Consider the following 13,284-nt stretch of genomic DNA (forward strand, 5'->3'; position numbering starts at 1 on the left):
ATATTTAAAAGGCATAGACATCTAGTTTCAGAGTCCAAGTGTTGCTCTTAGATTCAGAAGAAGCAGCTAGATGGGTCAGGATAGTGCAGAATTTTGGATTCTTTTTTTTCCCCCTCAAATTGCAAGACTTTAAAATCACTGCTTTAAATGTGAAACTACGAAGTCACGAATGTCATCTGTGTATCTTAAGCCATAAATGGTGCGCTCGCTGTGGGAAGTGCCGGTGGAAGCCTTCAGCAACGGATGTTTTGTCATGTCTGTTTACAGAGAAGTTGCCTCTTATCCCTGGTGATGGACCTAAAAATGGGACTTGCTCAGGGGGAGGGCTGAACAGCTCTGGAAAATCTTACGTAGCTGTCCTCCCACAGAACTGCAAATGGGTATCCAGGCAGTAGACAAAGCTCTTCACCACTTCTCCAGGCCCTATCCCTTAATGTGTAAGGAATTTTTGAAGCTGCAGAAGAAGGGATGCTGCTTGCTGAAGTGTGCAGAAGCAGGAAAATAAGCTGCTCAGGGAGAAAGGAAGAGGGGTGAGCTGCTGCTTGCCTCTGGAAGAAGGAAGTAATCTACCCTGCAAGAGGGAAGAAAGTTACCAAGAGCTGACCAGGAAGCAATATTCCTTCTTTTCAAGATGCCGACCTCTTTGAAGGGAGAAAGTTGAAGCCCTTGTCCTCCTGCCACCTTGCTCCTTATGTTGCATAAGTTTCTTTCACCAGACAAGGCCCTCTTCCTACCTAGGGCTCTTCACAATGCTTGGGGAGTTCTCAGCTTTTCTCCCCCACTGATGTGCTGTAGCCAGGCTCTCTGCAAAACACGTTTTCCCACAGTTACCTGTGTTGGTGTGCTTTTCAATGCTTTCAGATCCTTCAGCCTGAAAGTTAGATAATTTGTCTGAAATTTAGAGAAACACTGAAGTGGCGCATTGAAGTGTGACTTTTCAGAGCATTAGTATCATGCTGGAGCAGAGCTGACAGCTGAGTTCTAGGCTTAGGCATTTAGAAAAGCACAGAGAGAGTGAAATCTTTTAGAGAAGTCCCAAAGGCTTACACACAAAGAACTTCTCTGGGTTTCCAGGAAGCCTAAGACCTGAGTTTGCTTCTGCAGCTGTGTGGTGAACACCACAGATGCTGACCAGAGGTACTGATCTCTCCACAGAGAAGAAAAATACTCTTTGTGGCTCTGAAAATGCAAAATCAATACATTGGGTTCCTCATTGTAACAAGGAGCTCTGTGCCCTGAGCCATGAGCTTTTGTTGTGACCTGGATGTTGATCATTGGCCAACTAATCAGCTGGCATTGATTCAAATTCCTTTCTTTGGTAAGGGGGTATTGCATCATGAGGAGGCTGACAGCCTCCCTGGCCTTCGTTATTGTAGCAAAAATGATAGGTGCTTTAACAAGGGGAGAAACACCTGACAGAGTAAGGCTGATGGGGTCCCTTGGACTTCTCCATCTACTCTTCTCTTTGGGACTCATGAACAAGGAAAAAGTGCATTTTCTCAAACCTATTTTCCTGGTGACTATTTGGAGAACAAATGCTTTTAGAACAGGCAGAAACTGGAAATGTCAAGACATTGCTTTATTCTAGAAGTCCTAATAGGTTCTTAATGTGCTTTTGAATATGTTAAAATTTAATGTTTGCAGAAGGGTGTTGGTCCCTAAGAAGGGAAATGTCCCCAGACTCTACTAAATGCTGCTTCCAGAAGTCTCCTGGTCTGGAGAGCTGCACTAAGCTGTACCAGTGTTTCCTCTGCTCTTTGGTACAGCAACAGGTTTTTCATGACTGAAGGGTCAAAGCTTTTTGACCGGCCTAACAGGAGAGGCTTAGGGAAGAGCTTCCTCAGGAAAGACTTGGAGTGGGTCTACTATGAAGTTGTTTAATCATTCAGTGTTATCAAAACTTTCAACAGTAAGATGACAGCAGATCTTGATTCTCTGTAATCTTTATCAAGAGCTTTGTGGAAGAACTCATGCATAATGTATGAAGCATTTGTCTCAGTTGTTTGAGTAAAACTGAGCTATATTTTGCATTTAAGTCGGTGTTAAACATTGAAAACACAGTATAATTTTCTCAAAATTATGGTACTTACAGCACAGAAAGGATTTTTCTGAGGATTTAGGGAAAAACCAAGGATGTGACAGACCATATTTTTGGTGCTGCTCTGAGTAGCACAGTGATTTACATGCTGCTTCATTCTTGGTAGTTAAAACCCACTGAGATCCTGAGCTTGTAGGGGACGAGTCAACCATTCTTCCTACCAGTCTTTTCTCCTTGGTCTGTAGCAGGAAGCTTCATCTCTTATCCATCTGTTATAACGATCTGTGGAATTATATTAAAAATAATGCCTGTTTTCCAGGGATGAATTGCTGTAATTCTTGAAGAGCGACAATCTCCCATGGTGCTACTGTTTCCATAGGTGAGAAGATGCTTTTGCTTGGGTGCTGACCCTCCTCCTGGATGCCCATCTACTACACCCAGCTTCCTCCTGGTAGTGACCACTTCCCACCTCATTGTAGCTACTAGTGTGCTGCTGCTGGGGGAAAGGGACGCTCTTACCTACAGGGAGACAGCAGTGGGCTGCCTTTTCCTTCCTGTGCTCTCAGGTACATCCTGCTTACCTCATTTTAAAGTTATTTAGCTTTTTTAAGGTGGTTATACTGTGTTTTCTAGGTAATGGAATTTGGCAAAGTTTCAACAGCAGAAAGACATGGTGTCACTGTAGCACTGTCACAGTGAGGGTGACAGAACACTGGAACAGGCTGCCTAGGGAGGTTGTGGAGTCTCCTTCTCTGGAGACATTCAAAACCTGCCTGGACACACTCCTGTGTAACCTCATCTAGGTGTTCCTGCTCCGGCAGGGGGATTGGACTAGATGATCTTTTGAGGTCCCTTCCAATCCCTGACGTTCTGTCATTCTGTAAGGCTGCGGTCCTGAGGGTGGTGAGGAGTCAGGCTGGGGCTGAGCACCCCACCTCCTGTCCTTCTTGAAGTGTGGCTCCTGGTTCTGCTTATCCAACCTTCCCGGTGGCTGCCCCGTAGCCCAGGAGGGGTTATTACAGAGGGGTTGAAGTGCTGCAAGAAGTGGCTGTGCGAGCTAGGTCCCTGTTTCCTCCCAAAGCTGTGTATGGTTTGACTCTGTAACTCCCCCAGGCGATTATGAAAATTATGGTCCGGGTCATTTCCTCTTAACAACCCTTTTCCAGCATGCTGGCATGCAGCTTAGAGGTTTTTTATTCTCAAGATAGATGCCAAGCCACAAGCGTGGGCAATGTTAAAAATCAGAGAAACATCAGGCTAATCCTCAACTGCGAGATTAAAAATAATACACTGTTTTTTCAGACTGTCGTCCAAAAAGCTAATGTAGCTGTTTGTCTTGCCAGCTCGCCCTGTAGTGTCAAGTAAGGCGATTTCGGTTCTGCCTCGGTCCTGCCCAAAGCCCGCTGGTGTTTCCAGCCTCTCCTCAGAAATGGAAGGCTCATCAGCCCCTGCTGTGTCCTTACACCCTCCCCAGCACCTCCTCTGTCTGCACAGCTCTTGTGGTCGGTCTGTCTGTCTCTTCTCTTCATCACAACCCTTCCTCCTCCGGCTCCTGATGCACTACGGCAATGCAACGCCACATGAAGGAAAATCTCTGTGAGATGCCCTGATGTATATTCTGCTTTTTTTTTGCGTGTGTGTGTGTTGCACACGTGTGCTTTTCTTTTCTCTCTCATTTTCAGCGGTGTCACATTAGTTCTCATGTTGAAACTATTCCTTATTCCCCCTCACGAATAATTTTATAAATCTATTTCCAGTGGCATTTTTCTTTTATGGAGCATTCCTACAAAAAGACAAGTTTTCCAAGTTTCAGAGATGAAGCTGCTGCTGCTAATGTATCCCAAAATAATAAAGATGCTCTCAATGTGTTCAAAAATGAGGATGTGTTTGCTATCTTCAAGTGTTTGTTCATCCTTTTTGGTCTGCTAAATTTGTTTTCTTCACACTTTGACTCGCTGATTTCTCACCAAGTGCGAAATAGGTGCTTCTGTTCTCGAAAGCAGATGCTTCAAATTTAAGTTTAGAAAATCCAGTTTTGATGTCTGTGTTTGAAAATGGGACTTTTCAAAAAATTGAGCTATCTCTGTACCCAAAACCTGCCTTGTTCGTGAGTATTGCTCATTCACAGCTCTGCTTACAGCCTGACATGATGCGTGGGCTGTGCCTGTTTTGAAGCGAGTAGATAAACTCGCTGCCCTCTGCTCACCTAACTCTGCCTCTGATGCCTTTTGGCAGCTTTTTAAAAAGATGAACTATTTTCTTCCTTCTCTTTTTTCCCCTGCTGTGTGCTATTTTATCTGGTGAAGACAAGGTACTCTGGAGCAGTAGTAGCTGTGCTGATCTCCATACAAGACCACACATGGCTCCATTGTCTGGAGGTCTGGTGGCCTCAGCATAGCAGCCTACAAAGACCAGAGATCAGCATCTGAGCTTGCATATTTAAACAGATGTCACTTCTTTTCCCTACTGAATAAGAGGAAGATATGCCAGAGGGAAGACTTCCTCCAGTACTTTCCAAGAGTTCCATTGTTTTACATCTGGGCTACACAGAAGACATCCCTTTGTCACATCGTCCCCTGCGGAGCAGCCCGGTGGCAGGCAGTGTGGCCATGGCAGGCAGCAAGTCTCCAGATTCGTTTGGGGTGAGTTAGCAATTCACTTGGGTGTGCTGCCATGGCCTGCCACTTCCCGATACAGAAAATTAAGCATGAAAGGTTGAAGGAGAGTGACATTGCTTTCAAGATGTGCCACAGCGCATTTGTGTACAAACTATGAGGCTCGCTGCTTCTCTTTTTACAGGCTGTAAATAGCATATAGCATCTAAAAACCTCTTGCTTGCAGGAGACAATGCTTATGGCAAAACGGGTATTTCAGAAATTAGAGAAACACAATGCTGCCAGGGCACAGAGGTGGTAACACTTTGTGGGAATGTTAATAGGAGTTTTCCACTGACTTTATCCCCCAGGTTTGACTGGAGAATAAATCTGAGCGGAGCTGTTGACTCTAAACATTGCAGTGGATGGGTGGGGGAGGGCATGCCGGATTGAACTCAGAAAAACTAATTTTCCATTGGTTGGATAATCTCTTCAAAATCTGTTTTCTGAGCATCAGGGTGAGATCCTGTCTCTCTATTAATGCCTGGGCAGCGCCTGTGTTTGAGCAGAATGGGTATCAGCGGATGAGTAGCCATGGCAAACGCAAAAGCTCTTTCTGTATCCGGTCAGCAGTCGATAGCTACAAAGCTGAACCATTTACATCTGTGCTAATATGCAGCAGTTGGGATTTATTCTAGAAAATTTACACTGGAACTTGAGAAATACAGCAACGGCAATATCCACACAGACCATCAGATGAATTGCTCAGTTTGCAATATTCACAGTCCATTAAGTCCAATAAAAAAAACACTGTCACCAAACTGAAAAAACAAAGCTCTCTGATATACATATCTTAGTTTTCAATATGGTAAATATAGCTGGATTCATTAGGACTTCAAGATTGCAAGCCACACTGGTAAAAGTATAGATAAATCTCTTCAAAATCTCTTCAAAACACAGTATATTTGTCTCGCGATTTTCAAACTTGATCAGGAAACAGCAAGCAATTCTCTGCCGTATATTTTCTGTCTTACTACAGACAGCTGGGTTTGATCCAGATCACTGGCTGAGGCTGATGCAGAGAAAATGTAATATCTAGTTTGTTGAAAAGGGACAATAGGGGATTTTTAAAAATTTTTTGTTGTTGTTGTTTTTAATCTGTGGGGTATGGGGCGTGGGTACTACAGAATTTTCTGAAGGCTTTTAACTGAAAACAACAGTTTTGATATCTTACAGAGTGGAGGAAGGGGAAGTATTTAGTCACCTCCACAGTCATCTGTTTGAGTCTACTGTCGATAATGGCTATGTAAATTTTGTACTACTAGAAAAATCAAAATATGACCTGCTGTTGTTTTTTTACTTACAGTACATATGTACACATTTTTTTCCCTTATACTTGAAGTAGAAAGAAGGAGAGAATTTTTGCCCTTATGCCTCACAGCTGAAAAGAGCCATTTGAAAGCAAATTAGACACATGAGAGAGAACTAATGTGGTTGTTTTGTTGTTTTCAACCTGCGTACAGTGGGGTTTCTGTCTTTGATGGGCCAGTGAAAGGAACGGAAGGATGAATTGCTTGTCACCGTATAATCTGCCAGTGTATAATTTGTCAACATACAGTCTGAGGCAGCCTCTGGAGAAATAAGTACATGTTTTGTGGTTGCATTCATAATGAATTCAATGAAATGCAGATTTCTTTTATAAAGCTATGACAATCTAGCCCTAAGATTAAGCTGATTGAAAATATCTCTCTAATTTCAGGATGAAGTTCTTGCAAGCTGGTGAGGACACTATGTCAAAAACTTTTCACAGTGCTGAAAAGCACCCTGAAGCTCCCAGGACTGATGATATTCAGTTGCTTTGTCAATTCTCTTGCATTACAGCACAGGTTACAGTATTGGAGATCCAAGTGGCTTTTCCCTACCTGTCCCTGTCTGCTGTTTGTAATTAAGCTGCTCTTCCTGAGCTGCTCTCTGAGGTTTATATAATTAAAATTACCTTTAGAGAGGAACAAAGAGGAAAGTCAGGTAATTCACTTTCACTGGGAACCTTGACTTGACTTTGCTTGTCACACTGATTTAAGCATCTGTTTCCAAAACTTTTACCAATAAATAAAATCAAATAAGTATCTGAGTGTGACACTAATGTTCCAGCAAACACATATCAGAGAGGAACAGAGCACCAGTTGTCAGGAGGAAAAACAACCTGAATTTCTCACTCATACTCTTTCTGTCCACATTGTAACACGTGAAAGATGACAGTTTATATGCTATAGCCAGCAGGCATGGCCACCTCAACTACTGCCTATCGTACAGGAACTTTTAATAAAGTGTGCGGACATCTGCGATGGGATTCTCATTCTGCTCTTTATAAGCTCCAAGCCAGAGAAGGAGAATTTGCTGTAATTTTGTAATAGCTCTCCTTCAGAGTGTAAGATCCTGGGAATGCCCAGCATGCTCATTGCTCACCAATTTAGTTCTTAAGGGCTCTAAATATAGTTGCCAACTGATAAAGATGTAAATTCTTTAAGCGTAAAATATCACAATGTGAGCTGATGAAAACTGGCATTGCCACAGTCTCTCCTCTCTCGCCATATGTTCCTGGCCTCTTTGCACTAAGTGGAGTGTTTTTCTGATGTAGCAGTGAGACAAATCGGTAAAAATAGACTCCTAAACTGCTGACCAAACATTTCCACCTCCTTTCTTCAATCAGATCTAGTGCTCATGTAGTATATGGTATGTTGATTCAGCATTCAAAGCCAATGAAATAAAAGAACACAGCAACCCTGGCTGTACATACAGACTGGGGGGTGGGATGCTGGAGGGCAGCTCTGCGGAGAGGGATCTGGGGATTCTGGTCAACGGCAAGTTGAACATGAGCCAACAGTGTGCCCTGGCAGCCAAGAGGGTCAACTGTGTCCTGTGGGGCATCCAGCACAGCATTGCCAGCCGGGCGAGGGAGGTGATTGTCCCGCTCTGCTCTGCACTGGTGCGACCCCACCTGGAGCACTGTGTGCAGTTCTGGGCACCACAGGATAGAAAAGATATTAAGCTGCTAGAGAGTGTCCAGAAGAGGGCTACGAAGTTGGTGAAGAGTTTGATGAGGAAGCCCTATGAGGAGTGGCTAAAGTCACTGGGTTTGTTCAGCCTGGAGGAGAGGAGACTGAGGGGAGACCTCGTGGTGGCTACAACTTCCTCACAAGGGGAGGATGAAGGGCAGACGCTGGTCTCTTCTCTTTGGCGACCAACAACAGAACCTGAGGGAATGGCAGGAAGATGTGCCAGGGGAGGTTTAGGTTGGACATTAGGAAAAGGTTTTTCACCCAGAGGGTGGTGGAGCACTGAAACAAACTCCCCAGGGAGGTGTCACAGCTTCAAACCTGACAGTGTTGGAGAAGAGACTGGACAGTGCCCTCAGACACATGGTGTGAACTGTGGGGTTGTCGTGTGCAGGGACTCAGTGATCCTTGTGAGTCCCTTCTGCTCAGGGCATTCTATGGTTCTATGATCTGTCTTTCTGTGTCTTTCATACTGGTTTGGTTTCCCACTGATCAGGAAGCTTGATCTTACACCACTACTGCAACCAATGCACTGGAAAGCTTGGTGAAGGGAAGACAAAGAGGAGAATTTTTTTCTGCAGAAGCCTGCAACTGGGGAGGTTGAGGCTGTGAAGAGTAGTTTAGGATGGCCAAAAGTGAACTGATGCCCTCTGAGAGGTGGTCAAGACCATGCTGGGCTGCAAGAGACCTGGCAAAGCAGGAGGGATTGGCCATGCCAGGGAGCTTCAGGGCTGCACCCTCCCCTTTGCTGGTCACAAGGCATTGGGTTCAGTTTCTGACACAGTGGTATATGTTCCGTGGAATGGGGAACTGAAGTGGTTCAGAGAGCAGATAAAACTGCTAATGATGGCTGGACTGGTTTCCAGTTGAATCGCTTGCCAGAACTGGCCATAATGTGTGTACATGAGCATTAGTGCTGGCTCGCACAAGAGAAGGGTCATAGATTTATGCTTAAACAGTCCAAATTTAGGCTTAAATTGCAGTGAAATTTTGTATCCAGAGCGAGCTGAGAAGCAGGTTACATCTCTCCAGGTAGGGACCTTAATCACAGCAGCTACGTTCAGCCTAGATAGGAAAGAGCAGTGGGAGCAGAAGGTGAAGAGCACACGGGTCTCTGTCCTTGGACCTGTACTGTGTGCTCCATGCCAAAAAGGACTGGTGGGAGATGGGAGAAGGTCTGAATGCTCTTATTCCTTCTGTTTGCAGCACTGGGCTTCGCTGGTTCAGAGCCATGAATTGGTATGAAGGGCTACCTGACAAAACTTCAAGGGATTACTCTGGGGCATGGGGGTATAGACCTAAACAACAGTAGTTCAAATCAACTTCTGAGGAAGGTGAGGGTTTTTCCATTGACCAGCCTTACCTGGTTCATCTTGGAAAATGCATTCAACACAATTTTGCAAAATTAGGTGTCTAATACTGGGTGAGATGTTACTTATCGCAGACAGTGATATTGTGTGGCCATTTCCCAGGAGAAATAATGGCCTGTAAGTGTGCACAAGCTCCGCTCACCCATTTCTTCTAGATGTGACTCTGATTTTTATATATTTTTGTTCTATTTCTGGTATGGTTCATATAAGGCACAATATTCTTGTCCTGGGATGCTATTTTTTTGAGTTATTGGTTGCTGCAATTTCACGGCAGGAAAGCATGAATTTGTTCTATTAATATTTTAGTTTATCTCCTACAATACGTATTTGGAAATGCGATTAATTGCTACAATTGGTCTTTGAATATTACAGTAATAGGAGCTAGGTGTAAGTATTCAAACTGGTGCATCTGAGGCTAAATTACTAAAAGCATGGAGTGCAAGGCTTGCTGTACTGATTGGTTCCAGAGGGACTGGCTGGGTGACATATTTATCCTCTCTAAATAAATAAGAGACTTAGAGGCCAAACCAGAAACATGATGGGATTTGAAAGCTTTTTTTTTTCATATATATAACATAAATAAAAGCATGAGTCTGTGATCCCAGGGAAGCAGAGAAAGAAAGGTGAAGCATTATCCTTGACTAGATATTACTGTGTGATACTTACTGATCCTGCCTCAGTTTGTTACAACCATGAGCCCTTTAATTAACTGGAATTTACTCCAGTGCAGTGGGCTTCTATAAAAGCCCTCACTCCACACATGGCCTACTTCAGGTCTCTGTGAAGGGCAGAAATTTGGCATAACAGGTGAAGTTCTGCCCCAGACATAAATCCCTGATGAAAATCCCAGTTATAACGTTCAGCCACTGGATGTCCTCATTTTCAAAGGTCTACAAAGGTTGATCAGCTGGAAAGCCACATGTTGTTGACAGTTTGCAGAGCATTGCGTAAAAATATTCTGTGCATATTGGGTATTGCCAAACTCCAGGCTTACCACCCATAAAGCAATGGAATTGATTTCACTTCTTAAGGTAATTAAACTCCTACTGGATGCAGAATATGTATTTAATCTGCTCCTTTCTCCATCTTTCTCTCTTTTTTGATGACTTAAGTGCAATTTATGTAGCGGCTTGCTTTGCATGACTTCTGCATTTCTAAACACCAAGAAGTTTGCTACATTTCTTTCTTTTTCCAGTGCTACATTCACTGCAGTTTATTGCAGATTTTACTACCAATTCTGGCTGCAGCTTGGTTTTTCCAAGTTCCAGTGAATTCCCAAGGGCACATCCATCTGCTCACAGGAGTCCTCATCTTATCCCACAAAGACTTTGTCAGCCATAAGCGACCACATTGTGCACGTAGCATGGACCACTCCTGCTCCACCTGCCCAGAGAGCTTCCTTTGGCTTTTTCTCAGGAGGCCTGCTTTCTCCTGCAGCTCATGAGCCATCACCACCCACCTTCCCTTTGCTGGAGGCTCCCCTGCCTGCACCATCACGGAGGGTGTTTCTCCACCTGGGCTTCCCCTGCAGCTAAAGCTCTCCTCCAGCCTCCTCTTTCTTGGCATCATCCTTGTTGCCAAACATTCCTGTCTTCTGGTTATGATTTGACATTGCTTGTCAAACACTCTCCAACAACTTATAAAAATCTGAGCTGGCAGAAAGATTGGCAAAGGGATGTCTGTAGCCGCCCATGGATTTCATGTTTGTTCATGAAACGTGATAAACATGTTAATGAAAAACTACATTGCTGATTTTCTTCAGTCTGAAGTTTCAAGAAAAAAGAAATCTACTTCCTCTAGCTTTCTGCCTTTTAATTTCTCTAATTTAAGCTGCTGTTAAAACACATTGTCTTTCCAACAAGGGGTCAGCTTGTGCTATGTAAACACTTGTTTGAAATCATAAAAGAAAGTTTTGCCAGAGGACAAACTCAGTAGAAAAATTGAGGCTAGACTTCTTTCTCTCATAAAGGAAACTCACCTTCTGGTATAAACTGACATACACTAGATACATATGCTTCAGGTACCAGCATAGTAGTTTTGTTCCTACCACACTGGGGCATGAGGCATATGTCTGCTAGGAACTGACCTCTATAGCTGCTGAAGTCTCCTCAGGTGACTGGGGCCAGGTGTGCATTTATTTATCCACTTGCTAATGTCTCTTTTCAGTGGTGCAGCGTTGCATGAGTGCTTCAGAAAAATAAATAAACATATTATTTTTCCACAGGCAGCTCTGCAGGACCAGTAGATCCTCATAGAAACTCGCTCACCCCTTGCACATCCTGCCGTGCACGCTGTGAGAGGGGAGGTATGCCCAGAGCTCCAAGGGGGCCAAAACCTGGGATGCTCCTGACAGGACACTGAGTCCCGGGATTTGCTCTCATCTCAGTAACTGTGCTGGTTTCCGGGCTCTGAAACAAACCTGACATTCAGGTGAGTGGGGCAAACATTTGGAAGCTGGAAGAGAAAGAGAAAACCACCATGGCAGATCTGGGCGGCATGGTGCTTGTCGCAAGGTTGGTACCTTAACCACAGGCTTGCACTGATGTTTCCATAAGAGGGACAGCAGCAGAGCATGGTAGGAGCAGGCTGTTCTGCAGGTACAGTGAGAACCAAGAGCAGCTTCAGAAGAGGACGTGTGAGGCAGGAGTCCTGTCCTGGAGGTGCTGTCAGCCAAAGAGCTGGCCATGGTTGACTGGAAATGAGGTCCCTCCACTCCTGGTGTGGGACTAACCAGGCTGGGAAAGCAAATTAAATACCATGTCCCTGCCCTAGAAACTGTGATACTGCTGTGAAATTTGTTTACCTTAGGCTAATGATGCTGACAGTGCATCTAAATTATCAGGTCTCAGAAAATTTGGCTTCTAAAATTTAGGAACTGGTGACAGCCTGCGGTGTGCTCAGCCTTTGCCTTTTTGGAGGACACAGTTTATTGATCCTTTTCTATCATTCTGAGGGGCATTTTGGGCCATGCAAACTATGGTGGCAAATATGGATGAAGAAGAAACGGGGCTGGAGCCCCACATCTGTGTTCTGAGGTCAGATACTGCCACTTTTCCCTTTGGCACTCACAGTCATCCTGGGAAAGCTGAAGCCCACTGTGATTTGGGTGGGGGGTCTACCTCCTAATTCTTCTTGTGGCTTTTGAAGATCTCTTTGGAAAATTTGGGATGCCGCTTTTAATCATTGCAAAACTGAAGATTTGTTTTGGAAAGCTGAAAAGAGATTAAAGGTTTTGCAAGCAGCAAACCCTAGATTTACAGCAAACACAGAGGATTTTTCTTTCTCAGTACAAAAACCCAGATGCAGCTCAAATTAAAATCAATAATTGATCTACATCCATTTACAGATACATCTACATTTATGTAGGCTGGGAAACCTTATCCCTGTGTGCACATTTTACTTTTAAGCAGCTTGTACTCAGACTGCCTGTAAATATGTCTGCTCACCAAGCAGACAATGCTTGGTCCCTTCTAGGAATGAGCTGGGGCCATATTTTTTCTGCTGGATGCCAAGAGGAGGACTGACAAGACAGATGGAAGCTGCTGAACTGTTACACAGCTCATTAGAGAAGCACAGAGCCCTTTAAAGCTCAGGGTGCAGGCAGGATTTACCTCTTGAGAAATGACAGCAGTCCCCAAAGTAAGTAGCTTGCACGGTTAACAAATCTGCCTCAAAATAAGCAGCGTGGATGCAGCCTCAGCCTGTGAGGCTGAATTCAAAAGTAACCTGTTTTGTGGTTTTGTTTGTTTGTGGTTTTTGTTTGTTTTGTTTTGTTTGCCTGTTATTTTGTTTCGGTTTTGTTTTGTTTTGTTTTGCTGAGATGCTTTAATATGGGACAAGGCTGAGCAAATATATTGTGACTCTCCACTGTTCGCTGCTCTGTGTCCCAGATCACTGACTATGCTGTCACGCCAGGCTATGGTTCATGTACCTTTTTCCCTATATAGAGAAAAAATCCCACTATGTTAACAGCAAATCTGCAAGGAATTTCATTTTTGCTTCAGATGGTTAATGCACCGGTGTCTTGCTCTGTCTGATTCTTGCAGGAAGCACATTGCGAGGTCTCCTCTGCTCCAGCGCTGGGCTGGGGAGATGTCTCTGCAGTGGAGGGTTTCCAGAGCTGGAGAACATCCTGTCTGCGGGATCCTGCTGGGACCTCACTGTGGAGAAGGGCCCTGGGATGCTCCCCAGGATGTCACCTGCTGCTGGAAACCCGGTTCTGGGGG

This window comes from Columba livia, chromosome 3 (genome assembly GCF_036013475.1).
Source record: "Columba livia isolate bColLiv1 breed racing homer chromosome 3, bColLiv1.pat.W.v2, whole genome shotgun sequence".
Lineage (NCBI taxonomy): Eukaryota > Metazoa > Chordata > Aves > Columbiformes > Columbidae > Columba > Columba livia.